The sequence below is a fragment of the Camellia sinensis genome, chromosome 4 (genome assembly GCF_055761805.1).
Source record: "Camellia sinensis isolate YWXY chromosome 4, ASM5576180v1, whole genome shotgun sequence".
In the NCBI taxonomy this organism is placed as follows: Eukaryota; Viridiplantae; Streptophyta; class Magnoliopsida; order Ericales; family Theaceae; genus Camellia; species Camellia sinensis.
In genome coordinates, this window is record NC_138964.1 from 71,143,782 (window position 1) to 71,168,391 (window position 24,610).

The window sequence follows — 24,610 nt, forward strand, 5'->3', positions numbered from 1 at the left end:
CATGGGGTGCATGCTAGTGCAAAAATCAGAAGCTAAGGTGGGGAAGGCCATCTACTATCTAAGCAAGAAGATGTTGGATTATGAAACTCGCTACACTCCCCTTGAGAAAGCTTCTTTAGCTTTGGTTTGGGCAACAAGGAAGTTGAGACACTACCTGTTAGCAGATTCCATAATTTTGGTTTCAAGATTAGATCCCATCAAATATCTCTTTGAGAAACTAGCACGTACGGGTAAGTTGGCTCATTGGTTGCTTCTTCTCTTTGAATTTGACCTCACGTATGTCACGCGCACATCTGTCAAAGGGAGGGCTGTAGCGGAATTCCTAGCAGAACACCCAGTAGAAGGGGATGATGAAGCAGTGGAGTATCTATTCCCAGATGAAGACATCCTACAGATGGAAGAAGAAACATGGACGATGTACTTTGACAGAGCATCAAATCAATATGGTTATGGGATCGGTGTGTTGCTCATAACACTTGATGATTCACATATACCTCTAGCCTTCAAACTCTAATTTAAAGTGTCCAATAATGATGTAGAATACGAGGCGTGTATTATTGGCTTGGAAGCTGCCCTAGAACTAGGGGCAATAAGGTTGGGCATCATTGGGGATTCGAATTTGGTTGTCTCTGAAGCCAACAGAGATTGGCGGGTTAAGAAAGAGAAAATGAAGGTTTATCATCAGGCCCAGGATGTGCTAATTCCGAGGTTTGAGAAATTAGCGTTCACACATCTGTTAATAGAGAATAATTAGTTTGCCGATGCGTTGGCAACTCTATCTTCCATGGTAGACATCCTGCTTGGAGTAAAGATGCGTCTGATCATTATTGAACAGAAGTACACGCCAGCTTATGAAACCATTTCCGCGATAAATGAGGTTCAAGACACGAACCCTGGTATTACGACATTTGGAATTTCCTAGAAAAAGAGGCATGTCCACTTGGGGCAAATGCCAAGGAAGAAAGAGGAATACGACATTTAGCCGTCTTATTTATCATCTGCGGAAACAAGTTGTACAAAAGAGGCCATCTGGGAATGCATAAGTTGTGTGTTGAGGAAGAAGAATCAAGGCTCCTTATAAAAGCTATTCACAGAGGAGAGTGCGGGGCTCACACAAACAATGTGATGCTAGCACGAAAAATCCTTAGACAAGGCTACTACTGGTCAACCATAGAAGAGGACTATATTGGCCTCGTACGGTGATGCCACAAATGTCAGATCCATGCCAATTGCATGAACATTCTGTCGTCAAAGCTCTATAATATGACTTCGCCATGGCCTTTCTCGGTTTGGGGAATCGACGTTATCGACGCAGTCACGCTAAAGGGGTCAAACGGGCACGAGTTCATTTTAGTAACAATCGACTACTTCACAAAGTGGGTAGAGGCTCAGTCCTATTCGGTGCTAAAAACATCGCATGTAGCCAAGTTTATCAAAAACAACATCATCTATAGGTATGGGGTTTCCAACGAGATCATCTCAGATAACGGCTCACATTTCAAGAAAAAGGTGATAGACCTGCTTGAGAAGTATAACGTGGTTTTCCGTAAGTCATCAACATACAGGCCATAGATCAATGGAGCCGTTGAGGCTGCAAACAAAAATATCAAGAAAATCCTGCAGAAGATAGTGGAAACCTACAGAGACTAGCCGAAGAAATTGCCATTTGCACTATGGGACTGCAGAACGCCAATCCAAACATCTACAGGGGCAACCCCCTATTCTCTAGTCTATGGGATGGAAGCTGGTTTGCCAATCGACATTGAAGTACCGCCACTGAGAATTATGGCCGAGTATCAGATAGCCGAGGCGGATTGGCAACAGAGTAGATTTGAAGAATTGATGTTGTTCGACGAAAGGAGGTTGAAGGCATTGTATCACATCCAAGGCTACCAGCGTAGAATTGCTAGGGTATTTAATAAGAAAGTCAAGTCCAAAAATCTCAAGGAAGGAGACATGGTGCTCAAAGACAACCGAGCCCCCATCCATGACCCCAGGGGCAATTGGACTGGCCCGTATATCATCAAGTTAATTTGCTCCGGAGAAGCAATTATTCTTATGGATTTGGGTGGCCTAGAGTTTTCACAACCGATCAACATGGACAAGTTGAAGAAATATTATCCCTGAGTGGCTCGCTAGGCTGAAAACCCGAAAGGGCAACCTAGGCAAAAGTTAGAGCATGAAAAATTAGAAATAAAGAAAAACTGAGCTCACAAGGCCGAAAACCCAAAAGGGCAACCTTGGCAAAAATTAGAGCGCAAAAGGAGAGAATAAATACTTGTGTGAACCCTCACTGAACTACGTAAGGCCTGATTCTCATCTTTAGGATACATAGGCAACTTCCTCCCGAAGTTTGGCCATTACCATTTTCAACTCAACTATCCTGCTCATCTGGTTTAATCAATCCATCATTCTTCACCGTTTGTCGACTTGGTTGTGTTGCTTCCATTCGGGCAAAAAGGTCAGTTACAAGATGAAAAAGTAATGATCAATGCAATTTAGGGGCCAGTTATGATTTTCCGATTTGGGGTTGTACAGCTTAGGATTAATTTTATGTGTATTCGGTGGTGACCATTTCCGAAAATGTTTTATTTTGTTTTACAACACAAAACGAACCTTTTCAATACTCACTTTAATTTTATTGATTTTAACACAAGTACATTCTCCAAAACAAAGTTGCTTTTACATAAAAACTTGAAAAGAAAAGACAAAGCAATAAACTAGGGGCATTGATGAGTCAAGTGTCAATTCTCTGTCTCTTTCTCGTACCCGTAGAAGTCTCTGTAACCGAAATCGGCCCAATCTGTTCCTCGTCCTCGAGCAAAGCCAAGTACTCGCTAGGAAAGATGGAACTGAAATTCTGGGCAGGAGTCAGAAATTCTCTCGTACTCCAACCAGTGAGGTATCGAGGCAAGTACGAACTACGAAAGGGAAACGAAGCTGGACACTTTATCCCTTTATCCGAACAAGTCTGATCATGTCCAAACTGGCGTCTGAACCTGAATGGAAAATAGAACGCACAGTGTGTAAGGCCAATCAACTATATACCAGGATGTTGAGACATCCTGTAACTCATCGTAGCCAAGTTAGGCCAAGGGCTATGCCAAGCAATGTCAATTGCAGACCTGCTGCGCATCCATTCGCACCACATTTCCTCTGAGGAGAATTCTACTAGCAGTGAGCGAAGAGAGTAAGTTTTGGCCGAGTACTCGGGATAGGGGTCCATTACATTCAGCTTATCCATTAACCAGACCTGGGGAGGGAAGGAAAATAAGAGAGAACAAAAGAATAGAGAGATGTACGTTGAGGGAAAAGTAAGAAAAGAATTTCGAGAGAAAAACAGAGATTGAGTGCCAAGTGATATGAGGATCATAAATTAGAAAGGCAGGAAATAATACCTGGTGAAGTAATGGACTCCTCGCAAATCGAGTAGTCTCTCGCCTATGAAACGCATCTAAACCTGTCAAAGTCTTAGCCAAACACTAAGCCCATACAACTCTTACCCTCCTTAGGGCATTGGGCTACTTCAATCAGTTTAATGCTAGCCCCACCATGCCTAGGGGCAAGAAGGAAGTGTGCAAGCAAGCATAAGCAAAGCGCATGCTGATTATAACCCCGCCAAAGGAGGTTCTCTTTATCACTAGTAGTAGAAAACCAACTAATCAAATCCGGAATGTCTAATTCCCCGTTGTGAGCCAAGGATTGAGCCTCGTGCAAAGTAAGCCCACACATCCATCCTAAAGCTTGAGCATGGCCAAAACAGGGTTGAGGCATGATTTCTTTATCACGTCGAGATTCCATCAATGCTTGAAATTCTTCAAGTGTCGGACACATCTCTTGTGAACCGAAGTGGAATACATGCGTGATTGGATTCCAGCATCGAGTAGCGGCATGGAGAAATGGAAAACAAAGTGAAGTGTGGCTCAATGAAAAAAGAGCGTTTAGGCCGACACCACAAAAGTTCACCTTTTTCGAGCCATCCAAAGTGGTTATCCAGTCTTGGAGCCTATAGATGAGCAACATCTCCATTTTGAGAGCAAAATGTAAAAGACTTGCTCTTTTACCAAAAACAACAGTATGGGAGCCTCATTTACAGAATTTTAGATGGAGTAGTCAGTGATAACTAGGCACTCACCAAATCCCTTATCAAGGTCGGCCGTACCTCAGTGGGGTCTGGTCATGCCTACTGAGGTCCAGCCATACCTCAATGGTCAGCTAGGCAGTGCACTAACAGGAAAGGCTGCTCTTTGTCCTCTTGTGTTGTCGATGTATTTTAAGTCTTGTTTTGCTTATAGCAAGTCTGTTGTAATAGTTTTGAGTTGTTTCCATTATGTTTTCTTTTTATGAAGTTGTATATTTTGTCCAGTTGTAAGTTATTATCTGATTCATGATTCAAGCACAAGTCATTGGAAGATTCTCATGCAATTACTGTCCATTCGCCTACAATACAATTTGCAAGAAAATGATCATCCACAAAAAAACAAAAAACAAAAAAAAAAATAAAAATAAAAACTAGTTTTTATAAGCTAGCGGGTCCAACCCCGATCATGTTTTACACGTAAAACAAAAGAAAGGTTTTCAAAAACAATGAGTCTCCTTGAAGCTAGTGTTTCAAACTACAAAGCAAAGAAATAGAAACAAAAACAAAAACAAAAACAAACAAAAACAAAACACCAAAAGAGAAAGTCATCATTGTCATCAATAGTCCGTCCCAGCTCTCCTCCTCTTCGGTTGTGCAGAAGGTGCATCGCTGTCATCACTGGTGCTGCCAGACTACATGTAAAACTCCTTTTCCTCCTCCTTAGGGGTCAGAGAGCCCTCAAAGGACTCCTCGGAAGGTGAGCACTGCCTCACTCAGCCTCTCCCTCGATCAGCTCCTCTTCTACCCCTCACTCGGTCCGCCTCTTTCTCGTAGCTGGAGGAGGTCCTACAGGTGCCACCGGTGCTGGTCCAAGATGAAAAAAAAAAAGAAAGGAAAGGAGAGTGCAGATAGTTATAAGATGACAAATAATGTCGGAATGAAATGACTGTAAACTAGAGGCAAAGCTTACCTCAAGCCCGTGAGTAGCTAGAGCAGTTTGACTCTGTCGCACCATGAGGTGTAGCCGATCGACGGTCCGTGCAAGGTCATCTGTAAATGCCCAAGGCACCTACAAAAGCGAGAGCGGTGTTTGAAAAATATAGCCAGAAACAGAAGCAATAAAACAAGATGAAGTATAGTGAGTGGAAACAAAAAAGAAATGTGTACCTTCTAAATGCCTGGAGCGAACACTATTCGACAGTCCCTCTCCTCGATCTCATTTATCGGAATCTGCTCGAGCACCCCGTTTGGGCGCATGAATGTGATCTCCATGGGAATCACAAGAAACCCAGGAATAGGAGCAACGACAGGGGCACCTCTAGCAGGGGCATCACCAGCACCAGCCACAACAGCCGCGACCTCCGAAACAGCATGGGCTACGCCTAGGGTGAGAGGCACTATCACCTGAGTGTGCAAGAAGGTAGTGAAGTCGCCGGCCATAAGGTATCTATCACCGTCTTCTTCCTATATCAAGAGGTTGATCATAGGTCTGTCCTGTATCTCATCAACTGTCGTCATGCTTGCAGGAGAAGGATGCAGAATGTCTAGATCGGCAACCCCTCTGGTCTGACGGATGAACCTCTCCCCAAATAATAGGCCCTACCAAAGGGGCCCTCGAACAGAATCCTCATCGTAGAGGCATACCAAGTAGCAGCATAAGTCGCTCTAGACGCTAGAAGGATACCCGCCCAAGGATGTCAATCAACCTGTGAATCAATCTAGTGTCAGATGTCAGTGCAGCAACAGTGTAGTGTTAGATATCATTCAGTGTCAGAAATCAGTGCAGTGTTACAAAATCAGTGTATAATGAGCAAAACAGTGCAGTGGCAGATGCCAACAGTATGAGGATGCTAGTACAATGTGGAAACGGTGATATGCAATGCAAAGAATGATATTGTGTTACCTAGTTCGCATTGATCGAATCAAAAAAGCGGTGGAAGTATGGGAAGGTCCGATCTATGTGGCGTTTGAACCGTGAGTTGTAGTACCGAGTGCGGGGTACTGACAACTCAATCGACCTCACTGGGACTGGAGCTACAGTGGTGAAATTTGCGTTAACTCAGTGCTGTAAACAGATAAGAATGAATAAAGCAGATTAGCATATATGAAATGCAGAGTAAAGACGAGCAGGAAATGCAAAGTACAAAACGTAAAGTTGAGTAAAAAAAATAAAGGGGTGAGACGCGTACTTCCTAAACTCTCCAGCAGCCACCGAGTAAATCCGCCTTGCGGCGGGACACGGAGCTCATATAGCAATATAAGGTGGCCAGGCCAGCGCCACCCCAATCATACTTTGCCACTCGCGGTAGGTGTACCAGTGCCCCTAGAGGATATATCTCCATAGTATTTTCCCTGTTCACAAATAGGGTAGTACCGAGGAGATACATGAGGAAGCCACAGGCATACTGGGCAACCTCATCTGCAGTAGCTGGCTGACGGTCGATGAAGTGATCATAAAACCAGCTGTAGCACACCATCCCCTGACTGTTGACATCCGGGATCACTCCAAGAAGCTAGAGGTATGCAGCTCTCCACGGCGCCATGTTTGGATCAAATGGGATTGGGCTACCAACTTCGACCCGCAAGCCAGTGAGCATCGAGAAGTCATATGGCGTTAGCGTCATCTACCCGGTCGAAGAAAAGTGGAACGAGTCTGTGGTGTCCCACCATCTCTCGACCAATGCTCCGTATAGCACTGACTCAGCCTGCATCTGTATGAGCCCAGAGCAGAAGGGCCCAAAGCCGGCGGGATCAACTACTGTGAGAACCTTCGCGGGAAGCCGCTCGCACCAACGTCGAGGGCCCTGATATGGTCCCATAACCGATAATCCTCCTGGCTACAGCCTGTAAATGGGGAATGTATCAATATGTGTACAGCAGAGAACAATGGTTTGTTTCACTTATGTACAAAATAAAGGAAAGTCACATATGTACAAAACAAAGGAAAGTTGTTTAACATGGAGGCATAGGCAGAAAAGTGCTCCTTGGGCTCGCACAATAGTGTGTCCTCCTCCAGCCCAGGAATGAAGCCCATAAATCGTAAAATCCTACCTGGCAAGAGAATGTGAGTGCGCAGTAGGTAAGTGGCCACATCAAATGGCCTCTTGGCAAGAGGAAGCAAAGCGGGAGCATCCTCGGCCTCCATATCTGCACCAAGGGTGGCACCAATATCTATGGCTGGGGTGGGAAGGGGAACCTCATCGCTAGCCATGGGGAAAGGTAGAGAAAAATGGAAAAAAAAAAAGAGAAACTAAGGGAAAATGGTTAGAAATCCCAAATTTCAAAACCCTAGGAGAGAGAAAATAAAGAGAGTGTGTAAAATCAAAGGGAGGAAGAGGAAAATGTGGGTAAAAATGAGAAAAATAAAGAAAAAAAACCCAAACTCCACCAAATCAAAATCCAACCAGTTCAAAATGTAGAGGATGAAAATGGTTTCAAAGAAAAAATGGCCGCTAGTTGTTTGGTTCGCGAAAAAAAGAAGAAATCTAGAGAGAGAGGGATGCTAGAGAGAAAGAGGGAGGGATTTCGGATGTTGAGGTCTGAGGAAATGAGGGTTGGTTTGTGTTATTTAAAAGGACAAGTCAAGGGCTTCCTAAATCTGCACCTGCCGCCGTTAAAGTCCAGCCGGAGGTCCATATATCCGGACATACCTCACCAACATCCGGCTAGACTTTTAAAAAAAAAAAAAAAAAAACCTTTTTTTTTGTTTATTATTTTCTTTTGTATTATCTGCGTAAGAAAATAACATTAAAAAAAATCAATTAAATCAAATCATTACTTTGTGTAAACCTGTATACTATAAAAAAAATAAAAAATAAAAAAATCAATCAATTTATCTTATTTTATATGTTATTTTGAGCTGAGTGTATATAAAAAAAATTTAAAAAAAAAAAGCAAATATAATAAATAAATAAAAAAAAAGCAAATAAAATATAAGGGGGTTTCTTTTACTTCATTCTTTTTTATTTTTTTTGAGTATATGAAATGTACATAAAAACAAAGAAAACAAAAACAAAAACAAAAAACAAAAAACAAAAAAACAAAGGGGGGGGGGGAAGGAAGTTTTTGTTCTGATGTTATTTTATGTGTGTTACGTTCACCCCATAAATTTCATTTTCTTTGTTATGATTTGTTTCAATAATCTGTAAGTTGGTTTTTGTCCCACTATCAAGTTTTTATTACCAAAAAGTTTGCAGTAATTATCACCGGTGATGTTTTTCCGATGAAAGAAAAAAAAAATGATGATATTTTCAAAAACAAAAACAAAGAAATCATTCTACCATACCTTCTTCCACTCACGTATGACGCATTTGGACTTCACATTTAAGAGTTCATGTTTATCTGGTTAAAACCTTCATCCTCTCCATATGAACTACGACTAGTTACGCCACCCCAATTTCTCACATCGAACTGTCTTGTGCATCTCAAGTTCAATTTCACTATTCCTCCTCTTGTGAACGGAGCGATTGGATTTCACTATTCCTTCTCTCGCTAACGGAGCGATTGGATTCCCTATTCCTCCTCTCGGGAACGGAGCGATTGGATTTCACTATTCCTCCTCTCACGAACAGAGCAATTGGATCATGTGAGTCGTGTTTGGCTACTTACTTCTTTCCGAGTGAGACACGGTTAGATTTGTTTTGTTCTGATTTATGCTTTCGTTCAGTGTCACATCATTGTCTTGATTGCATTTCATTGCATGATCTTAAGTTATGTTTTGCATTTCATTATATGATCATAAGTTATGTTTTACATATCATTTTGCATCTTTCCCCTGAACTACGTAGGTTTGATTCTTTGCAACGGGATACGCAGGCAACCCTCGGGTTCAACCAATTATGTGTGCATTTGTTTGTTTTTGCCAAAGTCTTACGATCCTATCAAATGGGTCGTCTTCGGGCTTTGACAATAACTCACGTCGTGAAATGACTTCGAGCTCTGTCAAAGTGGGGCAACTGTAGGCATCCCAATTTTGACCTCTCGTAAGACTTACGTGCTTTATTCCGAGCACTCGATGATGACGATTACATTGAGTCAGTGGTTTGAATTCTCAATAAAGGAATCCGAGTTCGAGCTCTAAATAATTCCAACCTGCCATACCCACTGTATTTCTACCCTAGAATTTCAGTATTGCACCTTGTACCAACCTGTATTGAACCTGAAAGTAAGAAATAGTGGAAATACAGTGAAGTCTGGCTGGACCTCAATGACATCCAATATCAAGTGAGCTAGAAATATCAAAGCTACCATCCATCTTGTTCTTCCATAAGCCTTGAAGCTCTCATATCATCCATACATACCATACAAGAGCTTGAACTTGGAACTTGAGTTGAGAATTGAAAATCATAAGTCAAAATTGAGGGTGCTTTGGAATCAAGTTTGGTTTACAACAAGAACATCTTCTCTAGAAGAGGAAAAGCTTCCCCACTTTCATTTCAATCTTTGTTCATCTTTTTTTGGTGCTTTCATATTGTTTTAGGACTATTTTAAGGGCTGAAACTTGTGATTAAAAGCTACCCAAAGGTGGAGGGGTCAGTCACCCTTGCTTGAATCTTATTCCTAGCTTAAATCCTTGTATTTCCAACTTGTTTTCTCTGATTTTTATCATCGTTTTGGGGCTGATTTGGGACTATTTTGGGGCTGTTTTTCAACATCTAAAATATGTGATTCGAAGTTATAAAAGTAGAGGGGGTTAGCTACCCTTCCTTACACTTGTTTACTAGCTTTAACCTCTTTATGATTGTGCACCTTCTATAGCTTAATTTCAGCACTATTTTATGCTATTTAGGGGCTGTTGAATTTATTTCAATAATTTTTCTTTGCATATTATGTTTGTTTTATAGTAATCAATTAATCAACTTCGCATAATCATCTCTGCAACCTCCCTCCATTCTTTGATTATTTTGACCAAAAAGTTGTGAAAAATTAAGGTCGTTATTCAAGTATAAGAAAGAACTTTTTTTCCATGCTTAATGGTTTAATTTCTACGGAGGTTCATTACCAAAGGCATAAAAAATTTTCATGCTTAATGGTTTAATCTCTTCGGAGGTTCATTACCAAAGGCATACATTTTTCTTATACTAAAGCCAATCTTTCTTTTTTTTTTCTTTTTATCACCAGTGTGTTTACTTTTAAGGGACTAATAGACAGTTCGAAATCACCAAGGAAAGCGTCATTATCACTAATTATCGAGTTTGGATTTCAAGTCACTATCACTCTCGCTTTGGGTTTTGCTAAGTCATTATCACTCTTCCTTTGTAATTTCTCCCGAATAAAATAAGATTTATTTCCTCAGGTTAAGTCGACACTTGTTTCCCTTTAATGTGTTTCGGACTTAGTGGATGTAAATAGCACCGTGGACTTAATTGATTAAAGAAAAGGAAAGATAATATAAAAGAGACTAATAAAATTGAGTTTGAAATGAATTAACCGACATAAAGAACCAATATGATTGATTGAATTCAGTCAGACGTTATACCGAGTTTATTGTGTCAAGGCTTATCTTACATCAATTCATGATGTTTTTGATGAATCTTGAAGCGTCTTTACAGCCAGATGTTATGCCGGAGTCTATTGTGTCAAGGGTTGTCTTACATCAATTCATGATATTTTGATGAACTTTGAAGCGTCTCTACTTCCCTTCTTGAATTCACTTCATGATAGGAGGGAGGGGTGGTTGTTATGCATTGAATTTATTGATCTTTCTCCTATCGTGTCCAAAATCATCTTGCAAATCAACTTTCAACCATAGATGGTTTGGGAACCGAGTTCGCTCCCCTCTTGAGTATTTTCTATGATAAAGAAGGGTAGAAGAGACAAACATGACTAGGAATACCTTGTTTTCACTGTTTCACCTTAGGCACAAAAAAAATAAATTTCTACAAGAAAACAAGGTATTGGATTTATTTGGGGCTCAACTGAGTCTCATTTTGGGTCGGCACGACAAGGCTCCAATAAATTGCAAGCAATACACTTTTAGTTGAAAGCAATGATAGGGTGAAATAAAACAAATTCCAGCAAGGCATACAGAGTAATTCTTGAGGAGCATCGCACAATCATTGTATATTTGTTGTGATAAATTAGACAGCCCCTTCTAGATATCATTCATTCGGATTTGTAATAATTATTTATTCAGACACTTGAACATTCGAACCCTCCTTCGTGAGGACAAATATGTAATAAGTTGGATGTCTTCTAACCCTATTCTTTCTCCCTTTTATATATATGCTTATGATGGTTAGTATAGGGACATCATATTTTGCATCCATTCGTTTTGCATGCATAAAAGTTCGGCTCATCATATTATTCAGATGTCAAATTCAAACTCTTTACTTGAATACGCGCGCTATCACATGCCTTGAATTGACTCGCATGCCATGCTAGTAGCCGAGCTTATTAATTGCATATCGTATGTGTTGCATTAGCCATATCACATAGCTAGGATCATGCATTCTTTTCTAATTAATTCCTCTTTTGGCTTGGAGTACGAGGTAAGTTTTCTTGCTTTAGGATATTGCATAAGTGTGATTGCTGCCATATCAAACATACTACCATGAGGCTAAATGCTTACGTGATATACTTGTTTAAATGCATGTGGATGAAGGCTATTCATTGACATTGGGATACTTTGATTAATATATATATATATATATATCTATATAATAAGACACAATAGTTTTTGAAAATGTATAAAATGTATGAGAGACACATTTTATTTGGATGGCTCAGATGAATCCTAAGTGTATATCAATGGTTTGGATCAATGGGTGGTTCCCGCCCAACACTTTCTCCCTAAGATACAAATGATTTGCATGTGTCTCCCTCAGTGTCTACCCTCTGTCTCTCCATACCCTCAGTCTACCATCTGTCTTCCCATACCCTCTATCTACCTTCACTCTCTATCTCCTTCTCTGTCTACCATCTGTCTCCCCATTTCTACTCTGCACTAACTCTTTCCTCAATATCTACCTTCCCTGTCTATCTCCCTCTCTGTCTACCGTCTGTCTCCCCATTGCTGAATTTCTTGCTCTGTTTCAATCTTCTGGGTGTGTTTTTGGGTTTACCCACATCGGAAAACTCCTACAGATTTATTATTGGTGAGATGTATGTTGTGTGTGCAAATTATCTTATTGTGTTGAGTTATTAACAATTGGGTTATTATGGTGTCATTTTGGGTGTGTGCAGATTTGGATTACACGGGTGATATGCATTTTATTATGGTGTGTTATGGGTGTGTGCAGATTTGAATTAGTAACCCATGCAACATATTTGAATGGGTGTGCTAGATTTGAATGATATATATATTGAGTTATTATGGAAAAAGATACACCGTGCAACAGATCTATAGTTATTGAATTCTGCATAGACCAATCTATAGTTATTGAATTATATAGATATATGGAAAAGTATTTTTAACTGCTGGGGTCAATAGAGTTATTGAAAACATGACTTTAACCAATTTAGTATTATTTTTTAGTGTTGAAAACATGACTTTAATTGCTGGGTTCAAGAGAATTGATTCGGATAATTGATTATTATTTAGTATTCTCTCATTTTATCTTAACTAATTCAATATGTTCTTCTTCTTGAATTTTTTTTTCCTCTCTCAGCTTTTGCCTTCATCAGAGCTTCTATGGATCACTCTGACCACTCTCACCGTTGTTCACTCCGGCTGCGACATCACTTTGGCTGCTCGGCTATTCATTACAGTAATTTTTTTGTTCACTCCGGCTATTCACTTCGGCTGCTCGACATCCTGCTCGACTGCTCAGTTAGTTTATTAATTTTTTTTCTTTTGTTATTGCTTTGGTAACGTTTGGTAGGCATGACTATTGAGTAAAACTGAAGAAGAAGAACAAGTTGACTACATTAAAGAGTAGTTGCAAAGGCTATGTTTTTTATCACCAAAATCACTTGACTCTGTTTTTTATCACCAAAATCAGTTGGCTCTATTTTTTATCACCAAAATCAGTTATTGCTTTGCTATATTTTTTACCATTTTTTGTCTCTCCTCCTTTCTCTCAGTGTGTTGGGTCAGTATTTTCCAATTATTAACCAAAATCAGTTATTAACTTATGGTTGTTTTTTTCAGTGTGCTGGCTGGTTATTTACTTCCAATATTCAGCCATTAATTTGGTTTTTTCAGAGTCGTAGCAACTCCCTTACTTCCAATGTATCGTCAACACCAAATAATATCATGTTAATAATTTTTAAGTTATTTACAGAACCAAACAAGCATCAGACATGCAGAAGTATAGCATGGGCCAGTGGTTGTGAAGTCCATGTCCATGCAGTGTTGTTAGTGAGTTGCTATGACTCTGCTCAATTTGGAATAGTAAGAAAAAGAAAATTGTTTTCTCCATTTTAGCACCAAAAACTCACAAACATTAAATAGTTCTTTGGCTCTATAATTGATTATTCTTTTTAGGGGTCCAGATGATGATATGGACAAAAAAAAAATTAATTTTTTTTTTTAATTTGAGAGCTAAATTCATAATTAATTTCAAACTCCAAATCCAACATCTTAAGTAATAGATTCTAATAAATTTGTAAGCTTTTTAAGTGTACACATATAAACATATAGAAATTCCTATTTATTAGGTTATTAACATCTAAATTCATGTTCACATGCATATAGCATCTACACTGTAATGTCACACCAAATTTATCAATAGAATCTAAATTGAACATATCAATGGATTAAACATAAAGAAAGCTGCAAAACACCAAATTTATGAATTCATTCATATAAGAAATTGGAAATTTGTAACTAATAATACTCACAAAATGTAATCGATGCTCCAGAATAATGCTCACAAAATCTAAACTAATAATACTCACAAAATTTATGAATACGGATGCTCCGGATCTCTTATATCCCTCACGAAATGTAATTGATTCAAGTCAAAGATCACAACAGTTCAACTTCCAATCACAATCCTCACCTATTAATTGAATTGCCCTCAATTCACCTAAGTATAGCATGGCCCTGTTTTAAGTTTCATAGGAGTTTCAGAGGTGTGTTGAACTTTATTTCCTCCGTGCCTTTAGGAGGAGAGGAGGATTGGTAGGTTATGGTTGATAGATATATACACACTGAGAGAGAGTAGCTATTTGAGTGATGGTTGATAGATAGATACACACTCAGAGAGAGTAGCTACTTTATGCTCATGGAGAGACAAAAATTGGTAAAACATAATTATTTGGCTATTATACACAGGAAAAACATATTTGGCTATTAGATATATTTGTATAGTAGCTGTTTGAGTGAGGTTATACACATTTGTATATTTGGCTATTAGACATAAAAACATAATAGATAAAACTGGTTTGGTGTTCAAAGAAAAAAAAAAAAAAAAGGTTATACACATTGTGTTTACTGTCAACTGTCATGGTTGATACGGTTGGTCTCAAAATTATTTGGCTATTATACACAAGAAAAACAAAATAGATCCAAAATTTTCACTAAATCAAGGATGAACAAAAAATTTCACCAAATCTCAAATAATAATACTTTAAATCTTTTTTGATAAAATTTTAAAATAGAGTATGGATAGGAGATGGTTTTTAGGATTAGTTTGGAATATTTTTGAAAAGATTTGAAGATGTGAAGAGAGTAAGGATTGGAGTATTCCATATTAGAGCAAGCTTTTAATCAAATTTTCACTCAAATTTGATGAATAGAGAGAGAGAGAGAGAGAGAGAGAGAGAGAGAGAGAGTTAAGTAATTTACTAATCATATCCATCATGGTTTGGTTGTCCTGACTCCGATGGGTAAATTGAAGTGTAAAGCATTTGGCTGATTACGTCGCTATTCATAAAATTGATCTGTCTTAAATTTTTTTGGAACAAATAATTGGAAAATTTTGTTTAAATTTGGTCAATCTTGTTACATTATTAGAAAGAAGTCAAGTACTCTCTCTCATACCCTAACCCAAGGACCTTGACAATTATTTATTTTTTTGTTCTTCTTGGAGGCTTGAGTGCTAGATATAGTAGTAGTGGGTAGTTTTGTAGATTAACTTAATATTGAAAATCATGTGTGCACTGCTACTTGCATTGTGCCCTTAGTGAGGCATAGTCGGGTTGCTTCATCATAGTTATGTGATGATATCTTTTGATGTAATGTGGGCTTCTATTCTCCCTTTTATTTATTTATTCTTTCCAAAATAAAAACCTAGGCTTAGGCGTCCATAGGATTGTTTGAGAAAAAGGCATTATTCATTTCTATTCACTAATCATTGGAATGCTCAATTGAAGAACTCTACATGCTCAATTTTGTTTTTCAAAAATAGATGCAATCAACCATGATTTAGTCACCCTTTTAATGAAAGAACATTTCAGTTAGTAGGTCACACATGTATGCAAGATATAGAGAGAGACATCACTACGTTATACCTTTACACAAAATATCATGCTAATTTGTTTGAGAGATATGATTTTTTAGAAATTCCTTTTAGTTTAAAAATTACAATAAAATATTAAATAGAATAAAAACAAATTTCTTAAAAAATTAAAGTATTTGAATAAAAAAAGGTAAGAAGAAAATTTAATATGGTATTTTTATATAATTCTAGATGAACAATAAATTATCATCTATAACCCTCTTTTTTAAATAAAAAAAGTTTAACAAACTATCACTTTTTAATAAGAAAAAATTAACGTTTCTTTCTAATTTATTTTAGCAAAAGTAACTTTGAGCCAAAGATATCTTTATTCTTTATTTTAATTTTTTTTAATAGACAATTGAGATAAAAAAAAAATTAAAATCTAACAAAATCCAACATGTTTAGTAAGTGCTAAAAAAAAGTTATGTTTTGTTCTTTTGTTAAAAAAAAATTATATTAAAAAATATTATTGTTCAAGTCCTTATATTAAAACAAATTATATTTAGACCAATAATATTATGACACATCATTATGACACATGTGAATATTGATCTCATTCTAAAGAATTTAAATTTGAAATTTTATTTTATAATTTAATAAAGGATGCAAAATTTAAGGAATGAATATTGATCTATTCAAATTATAATAACATAACTTAAGTAAAACTCCAAATTTGAAATTTTATTTTAAGAATATAAAATTAATTTGTAAACCAATCATATTGTAACAGGTATTGACAAAAAATTAACCAAAATAAAAAAAAAAATGACAAAAAAGAATTACAACTTTCAACCTTAATGAAATGACAATATTTTGCAATCATTATTTAAAACTTATATATTATGAAATAAATCATTGTAATTTTAAATTTAAATTAATGAAATGCTTTCCATATGTAGTGCCTCTCAAATTTATATATTTGATATACTTTCCATTTGAAAGTCACAAATCAAGAGATACTATTTTTTTTTTTGGGGGGGGGGGGCGGTTGGGTGAATCAGAGCTATACAAGATTTTTTTAATTATTTAAAATCAAAAAATCATGAATTTTAGTTTGAAATATTAAAACCCCCACAAGACTTGCGGTTAGAAACCCCTTTTTACTTATAGATAATACATAGATATAGATATATACATAGATAGATAGATAGATTTAATAAGAATTTATATTTGTTTTAGATATTTTTATAATATACTAATTATTTTTAAAAAGAAAGTAAGGGGTGATTTATTTAGTTGATCTTCCTACAACAAAAAAATTAAACTGACACTCAAAAAAATTTATTTAACATTTTATTTGTTGTGTAATATATTTATTACAAATATTTTTTTTGTACAGATGATAAATAGTTTTATAAATTTTGTACAGATGATAAATATTTTTATAAATTTTTTTTTGAATATTTTTTTATAAATATTTTGGTGCTCTGTGTTGTACAGATGATAAATATTTTTCATAATTTTTTTTTTTCTTTTGAATATCTAGAGTTCCTAATTAGAAGAAAAATTTCAGAGACTTGAAATTTTAACATTTATGTGTAATATGGCGAGTGAGTTTATGTTTTTTTTTTTTTCTTGGCACCTTTTGAAAGAAGTATAGTATTTTATGTTGTATTTCAAAAAATTCTGGTGAATATATATATGTGTATATTACTTTAGTTGTCTTTATGAAAAAAAAAAATGTATTAAACTTACAAGTATTTAACTTAACGCAAGTATTTAACATAATCCGTTTTGCTTTGAATCAAATTCACCAAGTATTTAACTTAACCCCAAAAAAAATGTATCATTTTACCATTCTAAAAAAAAAAAAAATTTGTACCATTCTAAATAGAAAAGGCACGTGCCTCTGGTATCTGTTGAATTAATTTTTTTTTTGGCATAAATTTTTGATTATGATTATAACGGGTTTTGATTTTGGTTTTAACTTCATCTCTATAAAATTGAAGTCAGTTAGAAAAGAGAAGAGTTCAAATTTGGACAATTGTTGTACTCTGATTCTAATTTATCATTTTAATGTGATTGTTAAAAAACATCTATTCTAAACACTGGGTTGACTCAAAAAATGTAAGTTTGATTATGGGTTTCTCAAAGAATGTAGAGAGAGAGAGAGAGAGAGAGAGAGAGAGAGAGAGAGAGGTTATTTGGGAATTGGTTTGTAGTTAGTACTCTGTGTTGTACAAATTAGTCTGATAGGGAAGGAATTGTTTGTTTGGAGCTATTTAAAAAGAAAGTAAGGGTGATTTATTTAGTTAATCTTCCTACAACAAAAAAATTAAACTCACACTCAAAAAAAATTATTTAACATTTTATTTGCTGTGTAATATATTTATTTAGTTGTACCATTCAAATGTAATATTTATTTTCTATGTGATTCTAATGTACAGATGATAAATATTTTTCATTTAATTTTTTTGTGAATATCTAGAGTTCCTAATTAAAAGAAAAATTTGAAAGACTTGACATTTTAACATTTATGTGTAATATAGCAAAAGAGTTTTTTTTTTTTTTTTTTACCTTTCTAAGGGAATATAATATTCTATGTTGTGTTTCAAAAATTTTTGGTCAATGTATATGTCTGTGTATTACTTTAGTTTTCTTCATGAAAAAAAAAATGTATTAAACTTACAAGTATTTAACATAACACAAGTATTTAACATAATCCGTTTTACTTCGAATCAAATTCACCAAGTATTTAATTTAACCCCAAAAATGTATCGTTTTACCATTCTAAAAAAAAAAATTGTACCATTCTAAACAGAGAAGGCACGTGCCTCTGGTATCTGTTGAATTATTTTTTTTGGCATAAATTTGTGATTATGATTATAACGGGTTTTGATTTTGGTTTTAATTTCATCTCTATAAAATTGAGGTCAGTTAGAAAACAGAAGAGTTCAAATTTGGACAATTGTTGTACTCCGATTTTAATTTTATCATTTTAATGTAATTGTTAAAATACATCTATTCTAAACATTAGGTTGGCCTTTTTCTTTTTCTTAGAATTTTATATTTTTATTTATTTCTTCTCCTCTTGATTGTGATGCAAAACGAAACTACATAATATAATTTTTTTTTAATTTTTATTTTCCTTATAAGAAGTTCTTAAGGAAAGAAAAAAAAAAGACAAAAATGCATTTTAATATAACAGAAACAACAAGAAGAGTGAAAAGGAAAGTACAAAACATTATATGCTAATATTCACATTTTACGTACCCAATGATCTAATATTTACCTTTTCAGTGTACATTTTGAAAAGAGATGGGTAGTGTCTTTAAACCAATAAGTGCGTGCATAGTGAGTTTGCAGTTTTGTGTGCTTAATGTGTTTCAAATTATTTTTCTCTCCCTTTTTAAATTTCATCAATACATGCATTGGTTCTTATATGACTAACAACTTAACCGAGTAAAGAGGAAAAGTTAGTTACAAGGAAGAAAAGATACATGATGAAAGGGAAGCAAGTTAGTTAATCTTCACATTTTATGCACCTTCTTATATAATATTCTTATTTTAGGCACACAATGATAATGTGTTATCAAAAGCTGCATTAGCCCAACGTTCACGACAAGAACGTGAAAAAAAGCAAAAGCCATGTTCTGCATACCAATTGGGACAACGCTTGCGACGAGAACGAGAAAGAAAAAGATCAAAGGAATGTATTAAACGAAGACAACCTTCTTTAACACCAAATTGGTAAAAGAAAAAGAATTTTTTACCCAAGACAATCTTGAATTTTTTACTCTTACTATTACCACTTTATTATATAGATTTTAATTTGTTCACAATATATTTATGTAGGCCTCCTCCTACAACTCCATCTAGAAATGTTGGTGTGGTCATCAGTGATGAGCACGACCTTAATGTTATCCGTGTTTGTGCGGTAAGTACAAAATCAAGTCAAACATTGTATGTATTTTATTTATATAAGATTATATAAGATTTTTTTTAATCTTTTGAATATTTTATTTCCATTTGTTAGGCAAAAGAAAAAGATAATGTCAACCCAATGTCTAAAGGAAAAGAAAAGATGGCTCCTTCCGGCAAGAGAATGACAAATGCATGTCAAGTGGTATATATTCTTTTTTAAAAATATGATGCAAAACTAATCAAAATTTTGAATAGTTAAAAGATATGAGTGTATAAAATGAATTTATTGCTTTATGTTGTTTTTGTAGAATGATTGTAATATGTTTTCCTGTAACTTGCTATTATTTGTATGTGTTTTTCAAATTTATTTATTTTTATTTTGCATGGATACATGTGCATTTATAATGTACCATCCATAAGTTGCTACTTATATAAAGAGAATAGGAAAAAAAGAAACGAAGGAATAAAGAAAAAATATATAAAGAAAGGAGAAACTAAATAAGATAGCTTTTTAATTCTCACTTAATATATAAAATAGAAAACAAAGGAAGGGAAAGGAAAAGGGAAGAAATAAGAAAGAAAGAAATAAAGATAACACTATTAAAGGTATAAAACAAATAAAATAGAAAACAAAATTAAGAGAAAGGGAAGAAATAAGAAGATAGTTTCATTTTAAGCACAAAATATTCACATATTTTTCTTCAATGATAAAATATTTTCATTTTAGGCACAAAATGATAATGTAATCTCAAAAGTTGCATTGGCCCAACGGGCACAGCGAGAGCGTAAAAAAATTGAAAAGTCATACTTTGAATTTCAATGCTTGCAATAAGAACAAAAGGGATTAGAAGAATGTGTTCAACTAAGACAACGTTCTTTAACACCAATTTGTCGCAATCGCACTCACTTGGAGTGGGAAACAATAACTGAAGATTCTTATTTGGCACAAAAACAAACAATGGTTACCCATCATTCTACATGTTTGTTTTCTTTGCCAAGCACATTTTTAGCTCTACAAAAAAATCGGTAAACTACTGTATAGCGATCCCGGGTTTACCCTTGTTGTACAGTGATCCGGACATGTGTCTGTGGATGTTCGTAGTTGTTTATTATCTTGTTTGCATCCTCTTAACAGGTATATTAAGTTATAGGATGTGTTGGGCAGGTTTGTTTCAGGTTGGTTGTGTTTGGGAGCCTAGTGTTGCTGCCCAGATTTTTGGCCCTTCGCTCGAGCGAGGAGTTTGTCGCTCGAGCGAGAGTTGAGTTCGTGTCTGGTGGGTCGAGCCAGAGTAGCTTCGCTCGAGCGAGCGCTTGCACCTGCTTCTGGACCTGAGAGTTGCATTTCTTGGCTCGAGCGAGCTTTTCTTGGCTCGAGCGGCCTGGTTTGTTCTTCGCTCGAGCGAGAGGTCTGTCGCTCGAGCGTGCTTCTAGTTGCAGACCTGAGGGTTTGAGTTGTTGGCTCGAGCGAGCATTCTTTCGCTCGAGCGCACTTTTGAGTTTTTGGCTCGAGCGAGAGCTTCTTGGCTCGAGCGAGAGTTTTCTGTGTCTGGTCGCTCGAGCGACCAAGTCTTCGCTCGAGCGAGCGTGTTTTATATCAGCGGACAGTAGCGTTTTGAACATCACTTTTTCACTTTCTTTTTTTGATCAAACCCTAGATCCGAGACTCTCTCTCTCTAAACTTATATTCTCTCTAAGAATTGATCTCCCTAGAGTGTGAATCTAGCCTAGGGCCTTTGTTAAAAAGATAGAGGGCGTTGAGAGCTTTGTTTTAATCTGAAAAAGTTTGGATTTGGAGCACGTTGATCTTCGAGTCTTCATCTCCTTTTTGGCTTAAACTTCGAGGTAGGGATATCCTACTCCTCTTTATGGATTTTGTCTTTAAATTTTGGTATTTTGAGACGTTGGGGTTGGTTTGGCAATTTTGTGAAAGTTTGGGACTTTTGTGCAATTTTACAAAAATTGGGGTTTTATTCATAATAAACCTAGATGCATGTTTGGCATAGAGAAATGGAGTAAATATTGAATCATTGATGAAAATGGGACCTAAGGGTTGAAATGTTAATTATGGGAAATGACCTAATTACATTGTTTGATTAATTGGGATAATTAATTGTGAAAAATGAGGAAATGAGATGTTGATTGAATATCCATTGTGCATTTATTTTCTGTTTAGAGATAACTGCTTTGGGCTATCGGTGGAGGATAGTCGTGATTGTTGTAGACAATGCATGATGATTAGGCAAACGGAAACTAATCAATGCAATGTGTCATGGAATTTGACGGTTGATAGAATACATTAACTGTATGTATTGTGTGATTGTATATAGAACCAATGTGTTTGTATACGTTATGTGTAGAGGAGGAGATGGGGGGATGTACTCCGCTGTTTAGGGGAAGATGGGGGATGTACCTCTAAACCGGATAGTATTGGGAGAAGATAGGGGATGAACTCCGTAGATACAGCTCATATGCTTGTCTAGAGAAGAGAAGATAGAGCTCATATGCTTATCTTTGTGAAGTGTGGATATAGCTTATATGCTTATCTGTGGATATTGTTGTTATACATATCTGTTGTAGAATGTGGATATAGCTTATTTGCTTATCTGAGAATGTGGATATTATTGTTATACATATCTGTTGAGAATGTGGGTAGTGCTTATATGCCTATCTGTCGAAAAAGGGAAAATGAAAAGTAACTTGGACTCATAAGTCGTATGACATAAATATGTGATTTATGTGAATGTATCAGTGTTGGCCATCTATCAATTGCTAATCTTTTAGTCATTGTTCATGGTTGGTTTAGTATATTTCTCCTGGGCTGTGGCTCACCCTATATGGGAATATCATTTTCAGGTACAGGTAGCATGCCACCTCCAAGGACGTAGCTTGGGAGGCTAGAGGCAGCCGGACTTTTGTTATTTTGTTCTTTTGATGTATTATATGGTCGCAAATAACTACTTTCCGTGACCCACTTTAATTTTGGTCGCCAAAAACTACCTTTCAGGGACTAACATCTGTGGTCACAATTGTTACCTTTCAGCGAGTAGATTTTGCGTCGCCAAATGAGCTACTTTCCGCGACCAAGAATATGGTCGCGAATACCTACTTTATGCAACCAACTTTAGGTATGGTCGCCAAAAACCTTATGTGACCAGCTTTTAGCGACTTCATTACAGCCAACATTCTTTGGTCACTAAAAATAATGAGTGACTAGATATAAGCTTTCTGCGACCAATTTTTTGGTCGCTAAAAGTGTTATTTCTTTTAGAGCCCATTGTGGTAAAAACCACATCCCACGATTCCAAAGTATTCATTCTTTTTCATTTTTGCTTCATTTCATTTGGTTAAATTCCAGCACTTTTAGCACTGTTTTAGATTGGTTTTGTGTGATATGAATTGAATATAGGCTTGTAAAGGGTCCTCATCCTCCCCAATACACGTGCTCTTACTTTCTATGCTTTGAATATCATATTTGCATTGTTGTAATAGTGTAATAGTCCTCACGGATTTGGTGTGTTTAGGATATAGCAGGCAATCCATTTGAGTTGACCGTTTTACTTTGGTTTTCCTATGTATATTGGAACCTTATGGTCATGGGAGGATTAGAGCTTAGCCATCCCGCCACAAGTTTCATCAACTAGCTATACATTTCTTACCTTCATATTGTTGTTGCCCACCTTGAAGTTAGGTAGTAGCCTCCATGTCAAAAGTGTTGAAAAACTCTTTTCTCGATCATTTTTGAAACATGGAAATGGATGTCTCATCGTTGTTCCATGAACAAAAGAGGAGTTATCAACAATTTTTGGTGAGTTGTATCTTTAAAGCTTTAAATAGACAACTTGATTCTTGATTCTCTCTCTCTTCTTCAAAGTGGTTGTAAACTCTCTTCTAGTTCCATCTTTGAAGCATGGAAACGGATATGTCACCCTTATTCCATGAGCAGGAAGATGAGCATACAATAACTTTTAATAGGTTTCATTCCTGTGCTTAGTCTTGTTTTGATTATGCTCTGAAGCCATATGAGAGCTTTTTCATCGGAAGTACTAGAGACTCTCTTCTAGTTCATTTTGAAGCATGAAAATGGATTTCAATCCATGTTCCATAAGTAGGAAGAAGAGTCTCTAATTGCTTGCCTCAATGGTAGTAGGTTTCAACCATTACTTTGAATACTTCTTCTTAATTAGCCTTAGTTTTGTATCCATTGAACATTTTGTCCCACTGTTTCATGAATCATCATCTAAATACCCTTGGGATGTTTGATGATTTGTGAAGCAAACCTATTCCCTCCTTGAAAATCTTCATGGTAGGAGGGAGCAAGAAGGATTAACTTCATTTGGAAACCCTCTGTTCTGCTCTGTCCAGTTCTGTTGCAACAGGTTTTTCCCCAGAAATAGTGGCCGGCCAGCCATTCTTCTGTACGGCCGACCATCTAATTTGGTTGGTCGACCAATTCTTTTGTACGGTAATGGTGTTTCTTTGAGCAAAACAGAGCAGATCCTAAGATCAAAATAGAACTGTTTTCCGACTACGAACAGGGCAATTTCTAGCAGCAAGCAGAGAGGTTTCCAGAGGATGTTCTTGCTTGTGCGCACGCGATTCCTCGCCTGTCATTCAATTCCTTTCGATTAATCATTTTGAGATTCGTATTTGTAATAATTAGTTAATTAGTTAATTCATTGGTGTTTGTAATAATTAGTTAATTAGGACATTTGGACCCTCTTGTATGAGGGCAACTTTGTAACACTTGATGCATGTCTTCCAACTTCCATTTCTTTCTCCTTTTTATTTACATGCTTATCATGGTTGTACAAAGCATCATGTGTTTCCTTTATCATTCCCATGCTTCATATCCATTTTTGCATGCATTAAGGTTCGGCTCATCATACTTGATGTCGTTATCATTTCCTACTTGATTATGGGAACTATCTCATGTTTTGAGTTGATTCGCATGTCATGTTAGTAGCCGAATCTAGTAGTTGCATTTTCTATATGCGTTGCATTAGCCATTTTGCTTATTAGGATCATGCATTTTCTCTAACTATCTTCTTTTCTTTGGTTTGCCACAGTTGAGTACCCGGTGAGCATTTTTTGGTTTACCATATCATATGTGTGTTTGTGTTACCATGTTGAGCATACTACCACGAGGCTGCTTGCTTACTTGAAATAACTGTATGAATGCCTGTGGATGGAGGCTACTTTGCTTAAATTGGAATGACTTTGATTATTGTACATAAAAGCTCGCTTTTCCTTTGAGTTGTGCATATTAGAAAACTCTTTT